The sequence below is a fragment of the Elephantulus edwardii genome, unplaced genomic scaffold (assembly GCF_000299155.1).
Source record: "Elephantulus edwardii isolate Elephantulus edwardi_28Jun2011 unplaced genomic scaffold, EleEdw1.0 scaffold00170, whole genome shotgun sequence".
Taxonomy (NCBI): Eukaryota; Metazoa; Chordata; class Mammalia; order Macroscelidea; family Macroscelididae; genus Elephantulus; species Elephantulus edwardii.
The window spans coordinates 5464383-5488377 of NW_006399920.1; the positions used below are offsets into that span (position 1 = coordinate 5464383).

Below are 23995 nucleotides of genomic sequence, written 5' to 3' on the forward strand. Positions count from 1 at the left end.
TAAACCGGGTGGCTCCTTGGAGGCAAGGATTCTGAGGCTCCGTCTAACTTACTTCGGACATGTAGTGAGGAGAGACCAGTCGTTGGAGAGGGACTAATATTATACACTAGCAAAATCCTGCTGAAGATTATCCAGAAACTACTGGAACAGTTACATCAGTAGAAAACTGCGAGATGTGCAGGCTGGGTTTAAAAGAGGTCGTGGCACCAGGGATATCATAGCCTATGTCATATGGATCTTATCTGAAAGTAGAGTGTACCAGGGGAATGTAATCTGTGTTTCGTTGACTATGCAAAGGCATTTGACTGTGTGGATCACAACACATGGTGGCTAACTTTGGGAGGAATGGGGATCCCAGAACATTTAATTTTGCTCATGCAAGACCTATACTTAGACCAGGAGGTCTAAGTCAGAACAGAATAGGGAAACAATGCATGGTTCAAGATCAGGAAAGGAGTACGCCAGGGATCCATCCTATCTCTACTTTTCCTATCTATATGCAGAATAGATCATTCTGGAGGCTAGACTTTATGAGGAAGAATATGGCATCAGGATTAGAAGAAGACTCATCAACAAACCACATAATGCATATGGCACATCTTGCTTGTTGAAAGTGAAGAGAACATGAGGCATTTGCTGCAGAAGCTCAAGGACTGTATGCATTGAAGCCGAACTTTAATAAAACAAAGAGTCTCACCACTGGGCCAATTAGCAGCTTCACAGTGGATGGAGAAGAGACTGAGATTGTTAATAACTTCAGTTTGCTTGGTTCCACAATCAACATTCTTGGCACTGACAGTCAGGAAATCAAAAGATAAATTACATTGGGAGAATCTGCTGTCAGGGACATCTCTAGAGTACTGAAGAGCAATGATGTCGGTCTGGAGACTAAGATGCACCTGATACAGGCCATGGTCTTTGCAACTACTTGTTATGCATCTGAGAACCAGACAATAACTAAAGATTAAAGAAAAAGCATCTATGCCTTTGAGTTTTGCTGCTGGGGAAGAGTGTTGAACATACATAGGCTGCCAGGAGAGCAAACAAGTCTGTCCTGGAGATCGCGAAACCAGGCTGCTTCATGGAGGCAAGGATTTTGAGGTTCTGTCTCACAAACATTGGGCACATGGCCAGGAAGGACCAGTCCTTGGAGAGGGACACCACGCTTGGAAGGATGGAGAAATAGCATGGGAAAGGACGACCTAAGATGAGATGGATTGACTTGGTGACTGAAGAAATGGGATTAGGTCTACTAGAGATGATGAAATTGGCTCAGGATAGGACAAGTTTAAGAGCTAATGTACAAAGGGTTGCAATGAGTCCCAGGGACTCAATAGTACATAACTACAACAACTATTTTTCTAAGAGTATCAATTATATTCCAAGAGTGAAAGTTCATAAAACTATACTTATTTCTTTGTGGCGATTTTTGTTCTAATTCCTTTAATCCTGAAAAATACTCTAATTAAAAATGAAATTTAAAAGGTTAGATGGTATGGTATGGTATGGTATACTATGCTATGCTATAATGCCTTAACTGTGTGGATCATAACAAGTTATGGCTGACATTGAAAAGAATGGGAATCACAGAGCACTTAATTGTGCTCATGCAAAACCTACAGCTGGACAGAACAAGAACATTACATGGTTCAAAATTAAGAAGGGAGTGCATCAGAGTTGTATTCTCTCTTCATACCTATTCAATCTTCATGCCCAGCAAATTATCCAAGAAGCTGGACTCAAGAGTTCATTATTATTCAAGAAGATGAGTGTTGCATCAGGCTCAGAGGGAGACTCATCAATAACCTGTGTTACACAAATGATAGAACCCTGCTTGCTGAAACTGAGGAGACCTTGAAGCACTTGTTGCAGAAGATTAAAGAATACAGCCTTCAACATTAATTACATCTCAATTTCAAGGAAAAAAAGATTCTTACCACTGGACTGATAGGCAACACCATGATGGATGGAGAAAAGATTGAAACTGACAACAACTTCACCTTACTTAGATCCACAATTAACACCCTTGATACCAGCAGTCAGGAAATCAGGAGATGTATTGCAATGAGAAAGTCTGCAGTTAAGGACCCCTCCAAATTATTGAGGAGCAATGCTGTCAGTTTGAGGACTAAGGTGCATCTGATTCAGGCCATGATCTTTCCAATTACTTGTTACACATGTGAGAGCTGGAGATTGAATGAATAAGTGATAGAAAAAGAACTGATGCTTTTAGCAGTTGTGTTGGATAAAATTACTGAACATTCCTTGGGCTGTCAAAAGAACAAATATATCTTGTAGAGGGTACAGCCAGAGTACTCTTTGGAGGCAAAGATGATGAGGCTTTGCATCAATACTCTGGCCACATTGCTAGGGGAACGATTCCTTAGAGAGGGACCTGATGCTTGGAAAGGTAAAGGGTTGGTGAAGGAGAGGAAAACCTTCAAGCAGGTGGATTGACATGGTGACTGCTGCAATGTGCACTAATGTGTCAGGAAGTTTGAGAAAGGCATGGGATAGGACAAGGTTCAGATTTGTTGTTCATAGAGTCACTATGGGTTGTCCTTGACTTGATCACACCCAACAACAACAGTGCTATAATGGATTATTCATAGTGGTGTGTCTAGTTATTGGCTTTCTGGATTCCACCACCTGGTTAGATGTTGTAGCTCTTGTTGTTATGTAACACTGAATCAGAACGGACTCATATTTGACCGTCCAGTGGGTTTTTTTAAAAGCTGTAAATCACATGGGAGAATACTGCCCATCCTTCTCCCACAGCTAGATGGTGGATTTGAACTGCCTGCCTTTGGACTGACAGAGCAACTCCTTACCACTAAGCCATGAGAGCTCATGGCTAGATGGGATTATATAAAAAAGGTGTGTAGAGTGCTAATGTATAAGACTGGTCAGTTTTGTAGTTCTGTTTAAATTGAACAGTCATAGAGGTGGAAGATGGGAATCTTACCACTACCAAGAAAGAAGAACAAGATAGTGCATCTTTTGGAAATTCTTGTTTAAGTGAGAAATGAAGAGACAAGTGTGCAGACCAGATGGCAGCATTGGTGGTGGCAGCCTCAGAGGTGAAAGAAAATGAGAAACTGGTGTGAGTCAGAGCTGAGCTAGGTCAGCCAACCCACAGAGCTAGAGCATAGTGCCTCAGACCTGAACTTACTGGCAGAATAGGGGTGTTACTTCACTGGAAACACTAAAAGGACTTTGTAACACTTGCCTAAGTAGGAAAATGAGAAAGGTCGGGGAAGCTGAGAGTCGGAGCAAGAAGCTTGCCTGTGCATACATCTGAAAAGAGGGTGTCCTTACTGAAGGACTGTGTCCTCAGCAATGCAATTCCAAACTGAATTGTAAATGGTTACTTCCCTAAAAACCCATAATCATGAGTATTGTCTGTGATTTCTGTGCAACCATTACAATGAATTAGCAAATCTACTAAGAAATAATGAGTACTTGGGAGGTACAGCTGGTTTTAGAATTGGTAGAAGGAGGTGTACAGTGTGGGAGCATGTCTGACCTCATTAGAATTGTCTGTAGGCTGTGATGGTTGTTAATGAGGATTCTTCCTCTTGTGAAGTTAATGTTCAGACACTGCTGCCCTATTCTTATCCTATTGTGCTTACAGACACTGGCACGGCACCTAGAACTTCTAATCCCATATCCACCATTAACTAAGTCCATGGACAAACTACCGAACTATATTGGTCCTGTGTCCTCAAGCTTTTCTGATGACAATAATCTCTTCTGAAATTCAGTGAAGATCAGAACTCAATAACTTTTACTGCTGAAGTCATAAAATCACATACTATATAAATTACTGATTTAAATCCTGAAAGGTGGCAGGTTACGCTGGAAACTATTTGCCATTTCCTCAAATATAAGTTATTTGTTGGAAAGAAAAAAAATGCAACCCTTGTCTCTCTTATTTCTCTCCATATTTCCCACAATAAAGTAGACAATATGGAGTTCTTTCTCCTACTGCACCTGTGTCTACCCATTCCAGACCTGAGTAGATTTCCAAATACTGATGAAACAAAGAATTCTTTTTCAGAATAAGCTATCTGACAGCCACATTTCTCAGGAAAAACTTTGGTCCTAAGACCAGAGGTTAATACTCTCTAAAACTGAGTTGGAGTCAGCTCAGGTGAGACTAGCCTCCTCCTGACCAGCAGCACAAGAGAAGAGTGGCATGAGGGCTTGCTACTAGCACCTACTGAGACTTGGGAAGGAAAGTATCCCAGGCAACACTCCTGTGAACATGCCAGTTCCCTGGTCCACTGTCTGCACAGGCAGAAACAGCACCTACCTAACCAGTTGAGAGAGAGGAGACAGGTACGGAATATGGGGCCGCCAAATATCCAGGGCAGAACTCCTGGGACTTTGTCTACTCCTGGGGGAAAATATCCCCTCCCATTAAACTACAGGACAGGACATGACATAGATGCAGGCCAACTACAGCTAGGCAAAGAGAGAGACCCCAGACCCCTGCCCTTAAAGAACAAACTGCTGAGAAGCTTGCCATAGGAAATGGGGAACAGACTCACCCATAGATGATCAAAAAGGAAGACTGCCACTGAGAAACTGAAGAGGGGGTAACATATAAAGTCTATACCTCTATAATTAGCATCATAAATTCAAGGAACCAGCAACATCCTATGCAGACCTCACACATAAAAAAGAAGAGCTTGACATAAAGTCAAGCAAGTAGCAAGAAGGATCAAACATTATGAAAATAAAAACACGTGTTCTCTTTAAAAGGCAGACCAGATCATCACAGACTCAGGGACTACCCTAGAGACGAGGAGGAAAAGAAAGATATCAACATGGAGTTACATGAATGTGTCCTGAAGAAGTTATAAATAATGGAAGAAAGAGTTGATATCATAAATAAAGAGATACAAGATTTAAAAAAAATCACAAGACAGAGAGAGCACAACCAATAAAACCAACACAATACCAGAAACAACAGAAATACATGAATATAAAATCCAGAAAATCAAGATCAATAATGCAGAGATTTTCAACATGCTGGAATAACAAAAAGGTGGAATAGAAGAGATGAAACAGAATAAGCCAGCTAGAAGACAAAGACTTCAAAGGAACTTACTTAAGAAATAGAAGACAGAAGAAAATAAAATGAAGAAAACATGAGAATCGTGAGGTATAACGTCAAGCAGAACAACATAGGTGTTACTGAAATTCTAGAACAGGAGGAAGGAATAGAGCACTAAGAAAACTGTTGAAGAATCACTAGAAGAAAACTTCCCAAATATAACGAAAAACAAGGAAAACCACATTTGAGAAGCTGAGCAAATTTCAATCAGATTAGATCCCCAAAGAAAAACATCAAGACCTATCATAGTCAAATTCTCCAAAATAAAAGACGAGTATAAATTACTAAAAGTAATATGAGAAAAAGTCACCTACAAACGAAAATTAATTAGATAGAACCCTGACTTCTAACCAGAAACCATGGGATGAAGAAGGCAATGGGTTGGCATGTACAGAAAGCTGGAAGTAAATAATTGCCAGCCAAGGATCCTCCAACCAGCAAAGCAGTCTATCAAATATGAAGGAGAAATTAGGTCATTTGCAGAAAAGCAGGAACTTAAAGAATTTGTGACAACAAGATCAAGTCTGCAAGAAATACTAAGAGAAGTTCTTCATATGGAGACAGCAAAGGAAAGTGGAAGGACTAAAGTAACCAGCAATAACAGAAAAAAGAGCTCTGGTGGCCTCGTAGCAAGAAGCTGCACTGTAATCCCAAAGGCACGAGGTTTGAATCCACCAGATGACATGAAATGAAATAACATACGATTGGAATTCCAGAACATGGTAGTACTGAGAAGACTGTGGAATAAGTACTAGAAGAAAACTTCACAGGTATTTTGAAGAATAGGGAACTCCATGTTCAAGAAGCACAGAGAACATCAAATAGACTAGATCTCCAAAGAAAAACACCAAGGCATATCATAGTCAAAGTCTCCAAATTAAAAGATAAAGACAGAATTCTAAAAGCAGCACAAGAACAACAGAGTTACTTTAAAAGGGGAAACAATTATATTAAGTTCTGATTTCTCTGTAGAAACCATGCAAGCTAGAAGGCAATGAGATGCCATATACAGAAAGTTGAAAGATAACAATTGCCAGTCTAGGATCCTATATCTAGCAAAGCTATCAAATATGAAGGGAAAATTAGTTTCTTTGCAGAAAAGAAGGATATTAAGGAATTTGTGAAAACAAGACCAAAACTACAAGAAACTTTAAGTGAAGTCCTACACACAGAACCCCAATGGAAAGTGCATGGACCAGAAACAACAGAAAAACAAGCACAGCAAAATGGCAAAAATAAAACTTGACCTGACAATAATCACACTTAATGTGAATGGACTAAATGAACAAATTAAGATAAAAAGAGTAGCAGAATGGATAAAAAAACAAAGCCCTCAATATGTTGCCTACAAGAGACACATCAGAAGACAGACTCAGAATCGAAGGCCGGAAAAACCAAGCAAATAGCAACCTCAAAAAAACCCCAGGAGTGGCAATACTATTCTCTGATAAAATAGATTTCAGAATGAAAACGGACATTTAAGATAAGGAAGGGCATTACATACTGATTAAAGGCACAATAGACCAAGAAGACATAACCTTGGTCAACATTTACAAACCAAATGGTACACGTGCAAAATACATAAAACAATGGTTAATTGAATTGAAGAGAGAAATAGAACCACAAAAGTGGTGGGAGGTTTCAACATACCACTATCACCAAAGAATAGGTCAACTCAAACAAAACTCAACAAAGATGCAGAAGATCTTGAACTTGTGGCTGTATTCAGAGCACTGCACCCAATTAAAACTCAATTCACTTTCTTCTCAAGTGCACATGGTACATTCTCTAGAACTGATCATATATTAAGATACACAGCAAGCCTCAACAAAGTAAAAAACACTGAAATAATGCAAAGCATTTTCTGAGACCACAATGCCATAAAACTAGAAATTAACCACAGAAGAGTAAAGCTGACAAATCTATCCATGTGGAAACTAAATAACTTTCTGCTAGAACATGATTGGGTTATAAAAGTAATAAAGAATGAAATAAAAAAAAGGTCTTTGAAACAAATTATAATGAAAATACAACTTACCAAAACCTCTAAGTTAAGGCAGTTTTCAGGGGTTAGTTCATAGCAATGGGCACACATATAAAAAAGGAATAAAGAAGAAGAATCCATGATCTAACTCAACACCTTCAGCAAATAGAAAAAGATCAACCATCTAATCCTACAACCTCAAGAAGGGAAGAAATTATAAGGACAAGAGCTGAAATCTATGAGATAGAAAACAGAAAAACAGTTGAAACTATCAATAAGACCAGAAGATGGTTTTTTGAAAGGGTAAAAAAAAATGACAAACCACTGGCAAATTTAACAAAAGGGGAAAAAAAAAGAAAAGGCACAGATTAAGAAATGACAGAGGTGATATCACAACAGAACCAGAGGATATTAAATTGGTAATATCAGAATACTATGAAAAGATATATTCTGATAAATTTGAAAATCTAGAGGAATCAGACAAATTCCTTGAAACACATCCCCTGCCCAGATTGACAAGGACAGATATAGAACACTTGAACAGACTCATCACAAGAGAAGAAATTGAAAAGATCATAAAAAAGACTTCCCCATAAGAAAATTCCTGGATCAGATGGCTGCATAGTTGAATTCTACCAAACATTTAGAGAAGATTTATCACCCATTCTACTTAAATTATTTCAAAAAAAATTGAAAAGGAAAGAACACTTCCTGAATCATTCTATAAAGCAAGAATAACTCTAATACCAAAATCAGGCAAAGATAGTACCAAGAAACAAAACTACAGACTAGCATCTCTCAAGATTATAGATGAAAAATCCTTAACAAAATCTTAGCCAATAGAATCAAAAAGTACATTAAAAAAATAATTCACTATGACCAAGTGGGATTCATAACAGGTGTGCAAAGATGGTTGAACATCTCACTCCAGTAACAGTGGCAAAATTTAACAGGGCAGCAGGTAATAAATGTTGGACAGGAAGTGGCAAGAAAGGAAGTCTTATACATTTTGGTGGGATTGTAAAATGGTACACCACTCTGGAAGGCAGTTTGGTGTTTTCTCAAAAAGCTGAACACAGAAATTCCATATGACACAGCTACTCCACTACTTGGAATATACCCTGAGAAAATGAGAACTGAGGCACAAAAGGAGATTTGTACACCAATGTTCATTGCAGCATTATTCACCATTGCAAGATCATGGAAACAGCCCCAATGTCCAACCACAATTGAATAGGTTGAGAAATTATGGTATATAGACAAAATAGAATACTATGCAGCACACAGCAGCAACGATTTTGAAAATTATTACCTAACTGGAGAGCATTATGCTGAATGAACTCAGTTCCACGATTATAAATATTGTATAAAACCATTATTGTAGAATGAGTTTAAGGATCCAAGAGGGGTTGGAGAGGGTGGAACAGGGGAATGAAGATGTGCATGGTGAGGGGGATTAATCATGGGGTTGTACAATTTGATGGTGGGTGGCAGCATGAGAAATTGAAAGAATCTGTTCTCAAAAACAACATAATAGAATTTTGTCAATAAACTAGTATAACATTTTTAAAAAAAACAAAGGAGGAAGAAACAACCAAAATGGATGTCAGAAGAGACTCTAAATATTGTACTAGAGTGCCAAGAAGCCAAAACAGAGGAAAGAAATCCAGATATTAAGGAGCTAAACAGAAGATTTCAAAGGTCAGCGAGAGAAGAAAATATAAAGTATTATAATGGAATGTGCAAAGAGCTGGAGTCAGAAAATCAAAGGGGCCGAACTCATTCAGCATTTCTTAAGCTCAAGGAACTGAAGAACAAATTCAAGCCTCGAGTTGCAATACTTAAGGATGTTTTGGGCACATTATTAAGTTATCCAGGAAGTATTAAAAGAAGATGGAAAGAGTATACAGAGTCATTGTACCAAAAATAATTGGTGGACACAGAAACAATTTCATGAAATAATGTAAGAACAAGAACCTATGGTGATTAAGGATGAAGGTCAAGCTGTTATGAAAGAATTGGCAAAAAACAAGGTCTCAGGGATTTGATGGTATACCAAATGATATATTTCAACAAACAGATTCTGCCCTAGATGTGCTCACCAAAGTTGTGTCACGAAATCTGGAAGGCAATCACCTGGCCAACTGACTGGAAAATATCTGTATTTGTTCCCATTACAAAGAAAGGTGACCCAACAGAGTATGGAAATTATAAAACAGTATTATTGATATCATATGCAAGCAAGATTCTGCTGAAGATTATCCAAAAACAACTGCAACAGCACATCAATAGTGAACTGCCAGAAGTGCAGGATTGGTTTAGAAGGGGTTGTGGTACTAGGGATATTGTAGCTAATGTTAGATGGATCTTGGCTGAAAGCAGGGAGTACCAGAGGAATGTCTGTGTTTCACTGACTAAACAAAGGTGTCTGACTGTGTGGACCACAGTAAACTGTGGCTAACTCCGAGATAAATGGAAATCCCAGAATACTTAATTGTGCTAATGCAAAGCCTATACTTGGACCAGAAGGCAGTTGTCACAACAGAGCAAGGAAATACTGCACAGTTCAAAATTGGCAAGGATGTACACCAGGGATGTGTCCTATCTCCATACCTTTTCAGTCTACACGCAGAACAGATTATCTGGGAGGCTGGGTTCTATGAAGAGAAATGTGATATCAAGATTGGAGGAAGATTCATCAACAATCTATGTTATGCAGATAACACAACCCCGCTTGCTGAAATTGAGGTGGACCTGAACCACTTGCTACAGAAGGTCAAGCACTGCAGCCTTCAATATGGACTGAAGCTCAATATCAGGAAAACAAAGATTCTCACCACTAGGCCAACCGGCAGCATCGTGATGGATGGTGAAGAGACTGAAATTGTAAACAGCTTTAGTTTGCTTGGCTCCACAATCAACATTTTTGACACCAGCAGCCAGGAAATTAAAATGTATTGCATTGGGAAAGTCCTCTGTCAGAGACCTATCCAAAGTACTGTGGAGTAATGATGTCAGTCTGGAAACTAAGGTGCACCTGTTACAGGCTTTAGTCTTCACTATGCATCAGAGAGCTGGACAAGGGATGATAAAAGGAGAATTGATGCCTTTGAGCTGTGGTGCTGGAGAAGAGTATTGAATATACCATGGACTGCTAAGAGAACAAACACGCTCATCCTGGAGATGGTTAAACCAGGCTGCTCCTTGGTGGCAAGAATTCTGAAGCTTCATCTGACATACTCTGGACATGTTGCAAGGGCAGACTAGTCCTTGGAAAAGGACATCATGCTTGGAATGATGGAGGGGCAGCACAGGACAGGAAGACTCTCGATGAGATGGATTGATTCAGTGACTGGGGTAATCAAGGTGGGTGTGTCAGGGACAATAAGGTTGTCACAGGATAGAGCAGGATTTAGGACTCTTGTACATAGTGTCACTAGGAGTCACAGGCAACTCAACAGCACATAACAACAACTTAATATAGTATTAGAACTACTTGCTAGGATAATAAGAAAAGAGAAGGAAATAAGGGGCATTGTACACAGAAAACCCAAAAGACTCAAACCAAAAAACTGCTAAATCTAGCAGATCAATTTAATACAGTGACAGAATATAAAATCAATGTACAAAATTCAATTGGATTTCCCTAAACCAACAAAGAAAGCATAGAAAAAGAAAATAATAAAGCAATATCATTTACATTAGCAAACTACAAGATGAAATGTAACAACATATCATACTGATTGTTTTTTATTTAAGCCTCTTGTTTAGAGTCAACAAGACCTCAGGGAGGGCATGTGTATTTAAATATCAGTTACTATATTTTGGAAGAACATTCTTCTAAGTAAGGTATAGCACTTTTCTGTCAATATGTTGTACTTAGGTAACCTGGGATTGCTGTATGCTGAACCTTGTGCGTTGGAGTGTCAAATATCATAATGGTTACCCAATGGTGGACAGTGTTTGAAAGAGCTCCCAGTTTAAGACAGGCTTGGAAGTAGGAGTGGCATCCACTTCCTAAACAACATACCTCTGGAAACTATGAACTTTGAGAAACAACGATAGTTATAGAAGAGCTTCAGGTCTTTTGTTTATTGGGTCCCTAAGAGTCATGCTTGACTTGACAGTCAACAACAACAACAGAGACACAAAAGACCATTATAAGGAAAACTACAAAAACTTAGTACAAGAAACAATAAGAGACCTAAATAAATGGAAAAACATTCCCTGTTCGGACAGGAAGACTCAACATTGTGATAATGACAGTCCCACCAAAAGTAATTTCAATACAAAAAGTAATGTTCAATACAGCGTCAATACACATTCCAAACTCATTCTTCAAAGATAAAGTAAAGGCAATTGGCAGGATTATTTGGAAAGGAAAGAGACTCTGAATAATCAAAACTCTTCTGAGAAATAAAAATTAAGTGGGAGGCATCGCATTCTCTCATCTGTAGTAACAAAACATCATGGTACTGGTACAATGACAGCCACACAGATCAAGGGAATAGAAATGATAACCCATTTACCAATGTCAATTGGTATTTGACAAGGAAACAAAATGTGTCAAATGGGGAAAGACAATCTCTTTAACAAATGATGCTGGAAAACTGGACATCTACCTGCAGGAAACTTAAACAGAATCCACATCTCACACAGTGCACACAAAAATCAACTCAAGGTGAATCAAAGACCATTGAGTAAAATTCAAAACTATAAATAAGGCTAAAAAGAGACAAAATGGGAACAAGCGTCGAAACTCTAGCCTATGGAATAAATAGGCTTGCAAATATAGCCAAAAATGTGTAAACAGGAGAAGATAAAATTGATGACTAGGACCTTCTTAAAAAAATAATCCTTGTGTGCATCAAAAACTTTTTCCACTAGGGGGAAAAGAAAGCGTACACACAGGAGCAGAGAGGTTGGGGGGAGTAGCAGCGAGAACCTTCAGTAATGACATTTCAGAAAAGGGCCTTATAACTAAAATTTATAGAATACTATAAGGCCTCCACAAGAAAAAGACTGATAACCCTATTACAAAATGGGCAAGATATGAAAAGAATATTCACAAAGGACATTTGGATAGCCAACAAACACATGAAAAAATGTTCAAAATCACTGGTAATTGGAGAGAGGTAATCAAAACAACAATGAGATACTCCAGTAGCTGTGGCAAAGTTAAAAGGCAACAAACAATCACTGTTGGAAAGGATGCAAAGAAATTGGAACCTTCATGCACTGGTGGTGGGATTGTAAAATGGTGCGACCAGTCTGGAAGGCCCTTTGGTGTTTCCTCAAAAAATTGAACATAGAAATCTCACATGGCCCAGCTACTCCAATGTATCCCAAGGAAATCGGAACTGAGACACAGACAGAGATATATACACTTACATTAAAAAGCAGAGTTATTCATAATAGCAAGAAAATGTAAATGGCTCAAATGCCTATCAAAAAACAAGTGGATTGAGAAATTGTGGTACATTCACACAATGCAATGCTATTCAAAACCAAGGAACAACAATTTCATAAAACACTATATAATATGATAATGAAAGTCTAGAGAGCATTTTCCTGAGTGAAATAATGCACTTTCATAAGGGCAAATACTGCATAAGACCATTATTGTGAAAATAGAAGGTTAATTGAGCAATATGTGTACACATGTTTAAAAAGGGGAGAGGAAAGGAAGAAGGGAGTGGACAAAGGAGAAGAAGGAAAATCATCAGGATAGCAGAAATTAGTGGGCGGGAGGAGTAAAGAAATAATAAAGATTCAGTGAAGATTTCAAAAGAGATGGTAATAACAGACATAAATCAATAGGTATTAATAACATAAAATACAGTGTAAATGAGTGATTGTATGTTTGTTACTCCATCCAAGCTAAATTATACCCCTCTTAAAAACTGTAGCTGTAATACTAAGGGATGCCATGTGTAGCCTCAAGAAAGTATGATTTTGTACTTCTTCTTCTTGTTGTACCATAGACTCAAAGTCAACTCATAGCTGACCGACCCTCTGGTGGGATTTCAGAGGCAGTTAATCACAAGCCAGGAGACTGTCCATCCTTCTCCTGCAGAGCAGCTGGTGGCCTCGAATTGCCTGTCTTTGGGAATGCAGTGCAGCTTCTTGCCACTATGTCACCAGAGCTCCCTAGTGTTTCTGTTATTCTATTATCAGTTGTGCAAAAATAAATACAAAAATGTTATGTATTAAAAAAAAACCCCACAACATACATAAATGAAACACAATGTAAATAAAAGACAATAAATAAAACACAGGCGTATGATACACAATGTATATGACAGTATGCAAACCAATAAAAATATGTAAAAATGGAAAGTGTCAGAAAGATATTAGAAAGCTATTAACTTTATATTTTGCCAATTGAGAGTATGTGGGAAAGAATATATTTCTATTTCATCACTAGATGAATATTTTAAAGAGCAATCAACCTTTAAATTAAAAAGCTGCCATTAGACTTTAGCTTTGTGGGGGGAAAATACACTACACTGTCATAATTTTTTTTCTTTCTTTTTGTATCAAAATATTAACTACACCACAAGGTGGTATTTAGGAGTCACTGTGCCTGATAAGGTCCATCAAACCCTCCATAACAATTAGAGCAATTCGTAGAGTGAAGGGGAATAAATGAAATTTCGGGAATCAGGAGAAAGGATAGTGATGTGTTACCAGAGCAAAGAGTAAAAAGGCTGAAGTGGGAAAGATCCAGTGGAATGTGGAAGGTGGGGCAAGCAAGTAGTGAAAAATAAACACACGTAAGTAAGCAAACCGGCAAGTCTTTTCTGTTCCACCCAATACCTCTGAAGTGTCTCCAAGTTAATATTCCAACAAGAACATGGTGAGCTGTTGGATTCACTTTTTACGTTTTGTGCCAACAGCTCTCTAAGATTTCCCCTGCGGGTTCAGGCTACAGGCTTGGGAAATAAGAAGTCTTCTTGGATGGTTGCTTACGAACGAGACAGAAAAAACCAATCTTGGAAGTAGTTCAGAGGGTTTCTTTGTTATGAGATTCATTCAAATGGTAATGAAAACTCCCATCCAAATAATGCCCATGTTGGCTACGGTTATGTCCTCATTAACATGGCCCTTTTTTAATGAAATATCATTCTAGCCCTGGTGTCATGGTGTCTAATGTACCAGGCTACTAACCAAAAGATCAGCAGTTTTAACCTCTGTTGGTGGGAACTCTGGGGCTGAGTGGGTGAGGAGTTCTACTGCCAACCCAATGGCAAGGCAGTCTTAATCCACCAGCTGCTCCACAAGAGAAAAATAGGCAGCCTCTCCTGGTGTTATTTATAGCTTCTGAAGACTCTGTGGAGGGCCAGTTGTTAGTTGGTTCTGACTGGACACTATCAACAACAACAGTCTCTGTGGCAGAAAGATGGACAAACTCTTTGTATAAATATTCACTAGGTGAAACTCAATGGAGACTCATGATGAGTTGGAACTGACTCGCAGTTGAAGAACCATAAAGCTTTTCTTTGAAGAGACCTTAGTAGTGAAGAGGGTCTCTTTTATCTTAACTCAGAAAAGCAGGCCAAAAAATGCAAATGGCTTGCTGCTGAGGTCCAAGCAGCTATTTCCATAGGCCAGAATTTATCAGCCAGCCCTCAGGCCTGATTTTAATTGGTTTTGGTCAAACACTCTTCTAAGTAGTATAACACTGGTCTGTTATTTGCTGTACAGAGGTAACTCGTAGTTGCTGTGATGCTAAACACTGTGACACTGAGTGTTTGGTGGAGCTCCCCGAATTAAAACAAGCTTGGAAGCAGGAGTGCCACCCATTTCTAAAATAGCTTGCCTCCAGAAACCCTATGAACTTGGACAAATGATGACAGTTACACGAGTGTTCAGGTATTTCATTCATAGGGTCACTATGAGTTGTCTACAACATCCATTTACTTAACTTCTGATAACAGCAATCCAAGATACACAATTGGAAGTATGAGGCCATGAGTTTATTCTAAATGATGAGGATTGGACACATGACACAAATAAAATAAATAATCATCACGTACAGAACTTTTGAAAACTGGAAAGATCAACTTTTCCCACTGTCTTAGAGGGAAAATTCTAAAAGTGGCACCCAAATTTCCTATTTCCTGGTAATTCAAGGAAAACACTAATCCAGGTACTGCTGTGAAGACTATTAGTATTATTTGTAGATGCTGTAGAATCGGCTCCGTCCCACAGCAACCTTTGATACAACAGATCAAATCACTGCTTGATTCTACACCTGTTGCAGCCACTGTGTCCTATGAGAGGTCCTCTTCATTTTGAGAGCACTCTACCAAGTTTGAGAACCTTCTCCAGCAGGAAAATCCTGAAAACATGCTTAAAGTATGTAAGACAAGTCTTACCATCCTTTCTACTAATTCTGACTGCACTTCTTTTCTTCAGTCTTTAGGCAGCCCATGGTATACTCAGTATTCTTCATCAAAGCATAATTCAAAGCCATCAAAGGAAACATTACTCAACCCATAATCAGCTATAGATAAGATCGTTGTGATCTCCTAGGCTTTCACAATTTTCAGAAATAGATCATTAAGCTTTGCTTCAGAGTTTCTTTTTATCTAAAAGCTTCCTTAAGGTTTTAGGGAAAACAACAGCAATACACAAGCCTCTAATGACAGATAGTTGGTGGCTGTACTTGCCGTGTACTGGCTGGAAGTCTAACCTGGCTCTTCTATGTGGATGGCGAGAAGTCTACTGAGCCGGCAAAACTAATATACTGGAATTACTGGATATAAAAATAATGTGTCTCTGGAGATGAGTGTGCTCAAAGACAATATTAGAAATCAGAGCCAAGAGGTAGAAATAGATGGCATCCTCATGACAAGACTCTAAGCCCTGGGTCTATCCATGCATGAAGCTTATCCCTGTCATGAACTTTCGGTGTTGTAATAGATTCTTGTTACGATTAAAGCCAAGTTGAAATAATTTTCACAAAGAATTCAAGATACAATCAATTCTAAACTGAGGCCAACCTAGCTTCTGGGTTTTCATTTGAATAGAAAAATACAGCTTCCTATTCTTACAGAAATAACATTGTTAAACCAAAACAGAAGTATTAGAAGTCCGAAGAAATTTTCTGAAAATTAAAATAATGCTGAAGAAGAAATTTATCTTAAACAAAACAGTAAATATCATCTTAAGGTCTGGCATGACTTGATGTCAAAAGATCTCTATGCTAAACTATACATGGCAATCCATACAAAACACTTGCTGCAGAAAATAAAAGTTTCCAGTATGGATTACATCTTAACATCAAGAAAACAAAAATCCTCACCACTAGGCCAACAGGCAAATATCATGATTTATGGAGAAAAGATAGAACTTGTCAAAGATTTCATCTTATTCAGATCCACAATCAACAAACTTGATACAAGTGGCCAGTGAATCAAGACATGTTCTACTGGCAAAGTCTGCAGTCAAGCTCTTTTCCAAAGTGCTGAAGAGCAAGGATATCAGTTTAAAGACTAAGGTGAGCCTGATTTAAGTCATGGTCTTTTCAATTACTCACTGTGCGTCTGAGAGTTGGACAGGGGATAAAGATAACAAAAGAAAAATCAATGTCTTTGAGTTGTGGAGCTGGAAAAGAGTCCTAAATATACCGTGGACTGCCAAGAGGACAAAACAGGTACATCTTGGAGAAAGTATAACCAGGATTCTTCTTAAAGGCAAAGATGGTGAAACTTCATCTAACATACTCTGGGCATGTTGTTATGAGGGGCCAGTCTTCGGGAAAAGACATTGTGCTTAGAAAAGTGTAGGTACAATGAACAAGGGGAAGATAGATCCTCAACAAGATGCACTAACACAGTGGCTCTAAGAAGAAGGGGCTTAGGTGTGGTAGAGAAAATGAGGATGGCACAACATAGGGCAGGGTTCAGAGCCATCATTCATAAGGTTGCTATGAGTCGTAATTGATTCAATGACACAACAAGAATGGGAGACAAGGAAAAGAAAATCCAATCCTTCATCACAGTCATGTTTATGTACTGGACACATGCATATGTGTTGCAGACTGCCACGCTTCTCACAGATATTAAGTAATTAATCTCAAGGTCCTTCACAGACTTTAAGGAGATGATGTTTTTTAATATTGTTCATTTCTTCCATTCTGCCCTAGAGTTGGTCTTATTCTGCCACCTTAATTATAATTAAGGTCCTCTATTCTTCTGCATTCTTATAATCAATTCTCTCACTTGGACCTCTTACCCACGGAAACCAGGTGAAGACAGGCAGCTGTCTACAGCTGGATTGTGAGGATATTTTAAAAAGCCAGGCTAACTGACTAAAATAGTATTTTCCTTAGTGACTTTATAGGTCTCAGCCATCTGACTTTTACCATTAATATTACAGGACATTCTATTGTTGTTGTTGTATGCCACAGAGTTCATAGCTGACTCTCCAGTGGGTTTTCAAGGCTGTAAATCACATGGGAAGAGAATGCCCCTTTTCTTTCATGGAGCAGCTGGTGGATTCAAATTGTGTGCCTCTGGGTTGGCAGCACGACCCCTTACCACTAGGTCACTGTAATTCTCCTCCTACCCCTAGTAACATCGTGTAGAGCAAAATGGAAGCCCTTCCTGATCCTGTGGCATCGTCACAATCTCTGCTGTGCTCATATGCACAGTATCGAAGCTACTGTGTTAATCCATCTCACTGAGAGTATTCCTCTCCTTTTCCAAACACAGTATCATTCTGGAGAGACTAGCTCTTCCTGAAAATGTGTATAAGAGACAAGGTCTCATGGGAACACTTTATCCAAGAGAATATTCTTTGTTTTTGTGGTAGTTCATAGTACATTTAATACTCTTCACCAACATCTCAATTAAAATTCATCTTTTTTGGTTGGTTTTCTTCATACATTGTATGACTTTCACATGCATATGAAGCAACTGGATCAGAAACAACTTTATCTTTAAAATTCTATGCTTCCTCTTTAGCACAATGCAACATAGCATTTGATTTCCTGACTGATGCTTCCATGAGCGCTGATTATGGATCCAAATAAAAACAAACCCCTGGCAACTACATTTATCACACAAAATCCATTTATCACAATTACAATGTTGTTTATTGGTCCAGTTGGGAAGATTTTTGTTTTATGATGAGTTGTAATCCATTCTAATGACTTGAAGTCTTCTTCACTTTCAGCAAGTCAAGGCAAAAATCTTGAATGATCCAGAAAGGATCAAAAGAATATAAAGGGAATTCTCAGCGTCACTGTACCAAAAATAATTGGTTGGTACAGAAAAATTTCAGCAAGTACCACATGAATTAGAGCTAATGGTAATGAAGGAAGTTCAAGCTGCACACATGCACTGGCAAAAAAAGGCGGCCCCAGGAATCAAAAGCATACCAACTGACATATTTCAATTAACAAATGTACCCCTCGATGTGCTCACTAATCTGTTGTTGTTGTTGTTATATGCCGTTGAGTCGCTTGCAACTCATAGCCACCCTATGTACAACAGCCCTAATCCCTCCTGCGCTGTCCCTCCACCCTCCCAAGCATGATGTACTTCTCCAAGGACTGGTCTCTCCTCATAATCTATACCAGGAAATTTGGGAGACTGCTCTATGCCCAATTGACTGTAAGATATCCATATTTGTTCCAATTCCCAAGAAATGTAATTCAACAGAATGTAGAATTTACTGAAAAATATCATTACTATCACATGCAAGCAATATATTGCTGAATATCATGCAAAAACAGCTAGATCAGAACATTGACAGAGAGTTGCCAGAAGTTCAAGTTGAGTTTAGCAGAGACTGTGGCACTAAGATAACATTTCTAATGTCAGATGGATCCTAGCCAACAGCAGAGAAAATAAGAAGAATGTATAATTTTGTTTTCTTGACTATGCATTTAATTGTGTGGATAAGAAGAGACTAACATTGAGAAGAATAGGAAACTCGTAACAATTATGCTCATACAAAACCTATACCTAGACCAAGAAGCTGCTGTTTGAATGAAACAAGGGAACAATGTATAGTTTAAATTCAAGAAAGGTGTATGACAGGGTTGTATCCTTTCTCCATACCTAGTCAATCTATACGTTGAGCAAATCATTCAAGAAACTGGATTCTATGAAGAAGAATGTGGCAGCAAGATCAGAGAAAGACTCATTGAAACATGTATTATGCAGATGGTACAATCTTATTGCTGGTTCAAGTAATGAGAAGGACTTGAAATGCTTGCTGCAAAAATCAAAGAATACAGCCTTTATGGATTACATCTCAACATCAAGAAGACAAAACTCCTCACTACTGGACCAATAAACAACATCATGACAGATGAAGAAAAGATTGAAATTGCCCATGGTTTCATCTTAATTGCTATCAATACACTCATAACCAATAGTCAGGAAATTAGCATATGTATTGCATTGGGCATGTCCACTATCAGGAACCTCATCAAATTACTTAGCAAGATTAAGGTGCATCATTCAGGCCATGATCTTTTCAATCATTTGCTGTGCATTTGAGAACTGGACAATGAATAAGGATGACAGAAGAGTAATGGATATCTTTGAGTTGGGGTGTTGGGGAAGAGTGCTGAATATCTCCCACACTAACAAACTGAATAAACAGATATTCTTGGGAAAAGCACAGCCAGAGTGTTTCTTGGAGGCAAAGATCACAAAGCTTTCTATCTCATACTTTGAGCATGTTGCTAAGAGAGGTTATTCCTTGGGAAAAGATATCATGCTAGAGTATGATGGGTAAAAAAGGATGAGAAGACCCTCAACAAGATGGATTGGCACAGTGACTGCAGCAATAGGCTCAAGTGTGTCAGAGATGATGAGGATGGTTCAGAGCTGTTGTTCATACACTATGAGTCGTACTTGACCCAGCAACACCTAATAACATCTTTGATAAGAACCTATGATTACATTCAATAAGCACCAGGAAAAAGAAAGTTAGAATAAATACCTGTTTAAAAAAAAAGGTCTCCTGTACTAACCATATTAAAAAGTCTGCCCCAATTTTACAAACAAAACACCAAAAGAAGCTAAGTACTAATCATGCTGTGTGGAGGCTGGAAAGTAGTATAGGGTCCAATATGCTATATTTGCTCAGAGAAAAGGAGATATCTTTAAACTTATATTCTGTTCCTCATTTGTCGCCGAAATAAAAAATTGAGTTTTCCTTAAACATGCATTATTTTTCTTAATTATCACTTAAATAAAGAACTGAGTCTACTAGGTTGTAAAGGGGAGGATCCCAGTCCCACTCCTTTTATCCTTAAGTACTATCTTGCTCTATTGATTTTTTTCCCCTCTGGGTATGGAGGAAGAACTAACACTAAGAATTAAGATGAAGAAACACTGCAGATATCAAATCTAGACTATGTTCCAGTTGGGACCCTGAAGATTCTACTGTATAAAACCTCCTGATGTCTTAAAGACATAGAGTCAGCCAGATATGTGTTAGAGGGAGGTTTAATCTGTTTTTCAGGTTAAAAACAGAGGCACACACAAGACATATGGTTTAGAAGTGTAATTCTACCAAGAGATCCACAGGTAAAATTGGGAGTCCAAGAATAGCACAAGAAAATTGAAACTAGCATGAACTAGATCTCTGCTCACATCATTTGGAAACAAGAAATAAGTTGATTCTGTAGCAAATGGAGAAGAATGCGGAACATGTATACAGAGACCTACATACATCACTGCAGTGGTCAGGTAGGATCCTGGGCTGTCTCTATACATGACGACCTTGGACTGAGTGCAAAACACAGCCAAACCTTATGTATCTGTGACCGAGAAAGTTCAAACAGAAGTGAAATACCAGATGGGAATGAATGGCACACATATGCAGCATCTTATAATAGTTACTAATTTTAAACAGCATCAGAATCTACGGGAAGTCCAAAAAATACTATGGACTATGCATCTCACAAGATGCAGGAAAATATTTTTTTATACTTTAGACTCGCAAGTAGGAGTGGATGAAAAGAGAACAGAGAAGTTGGAATTCTTTTACAGAAACAAAAGGCTGGGGATTAAGTAAAAAAGAAAGGACAGAGCTAAACACAGAGATAACATGACAGGAAGTCTAGCTTCTATTTCTGTTTGAGATGTAAATACTCAGAGGAGAAATTGTCCATTAAAAATCAATCGATTAAAGATGTCAGACAAGAGTTTACAGAAAAAAAGAAAATTACAATTGGTAACCGATAACAACAGTGAAATACCAGCAATTAAAAAAACACCATACAATAGGACATTGTTACAGTAAGGAGAATGAAAGCCATAGTTTCATGTCAAAAAATGGATGAACTGCAGAAAGATAATATTGAGAAAATGAAAACAGATACAAAAGAGTATATGTACAAAAAAAAAGCTTAGAAACAGGCAAAACATATCCATGTCAGGTTGAAGAACTATTACACCACTCTGCACTTACTAACACGGTAGGTTCCAAGGATCACAGTGCTATGTGAATTGGCACTGAACAAGGGTTAGAGGGCAAGGCTTACCTTCAGAGCTAGGGTCCCACTCCCAGCCTTTATTCACTGGCCATTCAGCATACACAGTGCATTTTGGCATGCCATATGGCACGGTGGGCCTCCTTCCCACTACTATGCTTTCTATACCACCACAAGCACACAGGAGTTGAAGGTGAGGGTGGTGGTAGTGATGATGATGGTCAAGTGTACCCCATCTCTTGCCCTTGGTAAAGAGCCTATTCATTCTGTCTGGCTCAGTTCCATGGACTCACAACCTTGAACAGCCCCCTTCCTGCCTCACTCCAATGACTTCCCTGGCACCTTTGGGTCCTCACTGAACCTCCTCCTGCCCATGCACATTCTCACATTGTTCTGCCTTTGCCCCATGTCCCTAGTAGATTGAGACATCACAAAGGAATGGCAGAAGGCACCCCAGAGATGGCTAGGTGCCATCCTTTATAGGACCTAGTTGTCACAGGACCTCTGGTATACGGTAGAGTTGACCACAGAGGGTACTCTGGGCCTGACTTTGATCCTATGTGTGGTCTGAACCAGTGGATGAGATGCCTAAGTATTTGTTCAAAGGCTCTGTAAATGAAACATGTCAGAAAACAAGGTAGTCAATAAGTGAGGAATAGGTGTATTCTTACAGAAGAGTGCTGACTAGAAGGAGGCTTCCAGATGTTTCCAGGGTGCTAGTAATATTCTCTTTCTTGATTTACTGGTTATATAATTTGTAAGAATTCATCCAGCTATACATGTATAATGTTTGCACATTTCTGTACACATTTTATATTTTCATTTAAATTCACAAAAAAATACCCAAAATCACAAAGTACATTGATGCCTGATTTTTTATTTGTGTGTTTTTGTTTTTTGTAGACAAGTTTGATGGTCCATAAACTTGGAAAATGCTGGAAGAAACTCCGTTTAAATACATACACCCTATTGGATGCCTCCCGTGATGGATTTAAACATGCATCCTTCCCACATGGTCTTGGACCTATGATGTTGTTACCTCTCCTTTCTCTAAGATCTCTCCCAATTTCCCAAATTTTGGTCAGAACAGAAGCAGCATAAAAGAATTAGAATGTGTAGATGCAGTTTATTCCAGTACTGGAACAAAATCACCTTCAGACAAACCGGCTGGATCAGCAGTGCCACCGTTTCATGGGAAAGGACATGAACATTAACATATGGTACTGGCTGCTCTTCAAATGTGCATCTCCACTCAGTCGTTGAATGCCCAGAAAGCAGTAAGCTTTAACATGCCATGCAATTTACAAACACAATATGGTTAAGGAATATAGAAAATCAGATTTTTCAGAGAGCTTTAGGCAAGTGATTTAGAAATGCTCAAGTAATATCAGTATTCTCATCTGTTTCCAGCTCACAAATCAGAGTTTTTCCCAAACCCTCGAAATACATCACAAATTGACTCTTCTAATCACCTCATTTTCCTAGTCACTTATGTCAAAATAAACCATTGCTTCTTTACAGCTAACATTTTGCTCATTCACAGTGCAGTAGACAGCTGTGTTCACTGATTCATGCTCTTGTCTGTTTTCCCTTAAGCTCCTTTTTACTCAAGTGAGGCTGTGAAATCTGAGGACTGTCTCTACGTACAAAGGGGTAACAAATATCATTCCGTGACATTAACTGGGAGACATATATTTTTCCAACTCTAGTTAACTCTGTTTTACCAGGCAGCTGGTTTACCTTTGGCTTTTAGTTTCTACCAAGTTCTAGAGTTAAAATAACAGTAAAATCACCTTAACTCAGTTAAATAACTTTGGGGAGGATGGACGAAGGATGCAGCTTAAACATACTAAATCAACAATTTGCCTGAAGCTCATCATAGCTCTTCCAGCAGCCTAGATATCAAGCTTTCTCATTCTCATAGCTATGAGCCTAATCAGACTTGTCACCCAGCACAGAGCTCTCTCCTTAATTATGTAATGAGGGGGAAATAAACTAGACTGGATATTCTAAAGCCAAGACATCCATAACAATGTGGGTCCCACTTACATTGATTTCCAACAGTACAATTAATCGACATATTTCCAAGAAAATCTAAAATAAGTTAATTAACAGTGTGATATCTAGTTTAGTGGAGAACCAAATGGATTGAGAATCAACGGGTTTTGTTTCAAAGTACACGAGGAATACCCAAGTGTAAACAACAAAGTCCATCGTGCTTAGAGGATAAAGGGCAGTCCTGATTGTGTTTGCTGGCTGCCAAGGCCGTTCGAAAGAGAAAAATAGAAGACAGATGTAGATAGCATAAAGTTAAGAGAAAATTTTACAAACATTTGCTGTGATAGGCATCCTAATATAACCCTGAAGCAAAGCTTAAAGAATGTAAGGCAATGACTGTTGAACTTGGTTTTAGGCCAAGACAGGG

At 38.5% G+C, this 23995-nt stretch overlaps 1 protein-coding gene across 4 annotated transcripts in view; it reads right to left on the reverse strand.

The window, feature by feature from the left end:
• Positions 1–23995, reverse strand: part of FAM13C (family with sequence similarity 13, member C) — a 181667-nt gene that overhangs the window by 62564 nt on the left and 95108 nt on the right. The gene's annotated exons all lie outside the window — the stretch shown is intronic.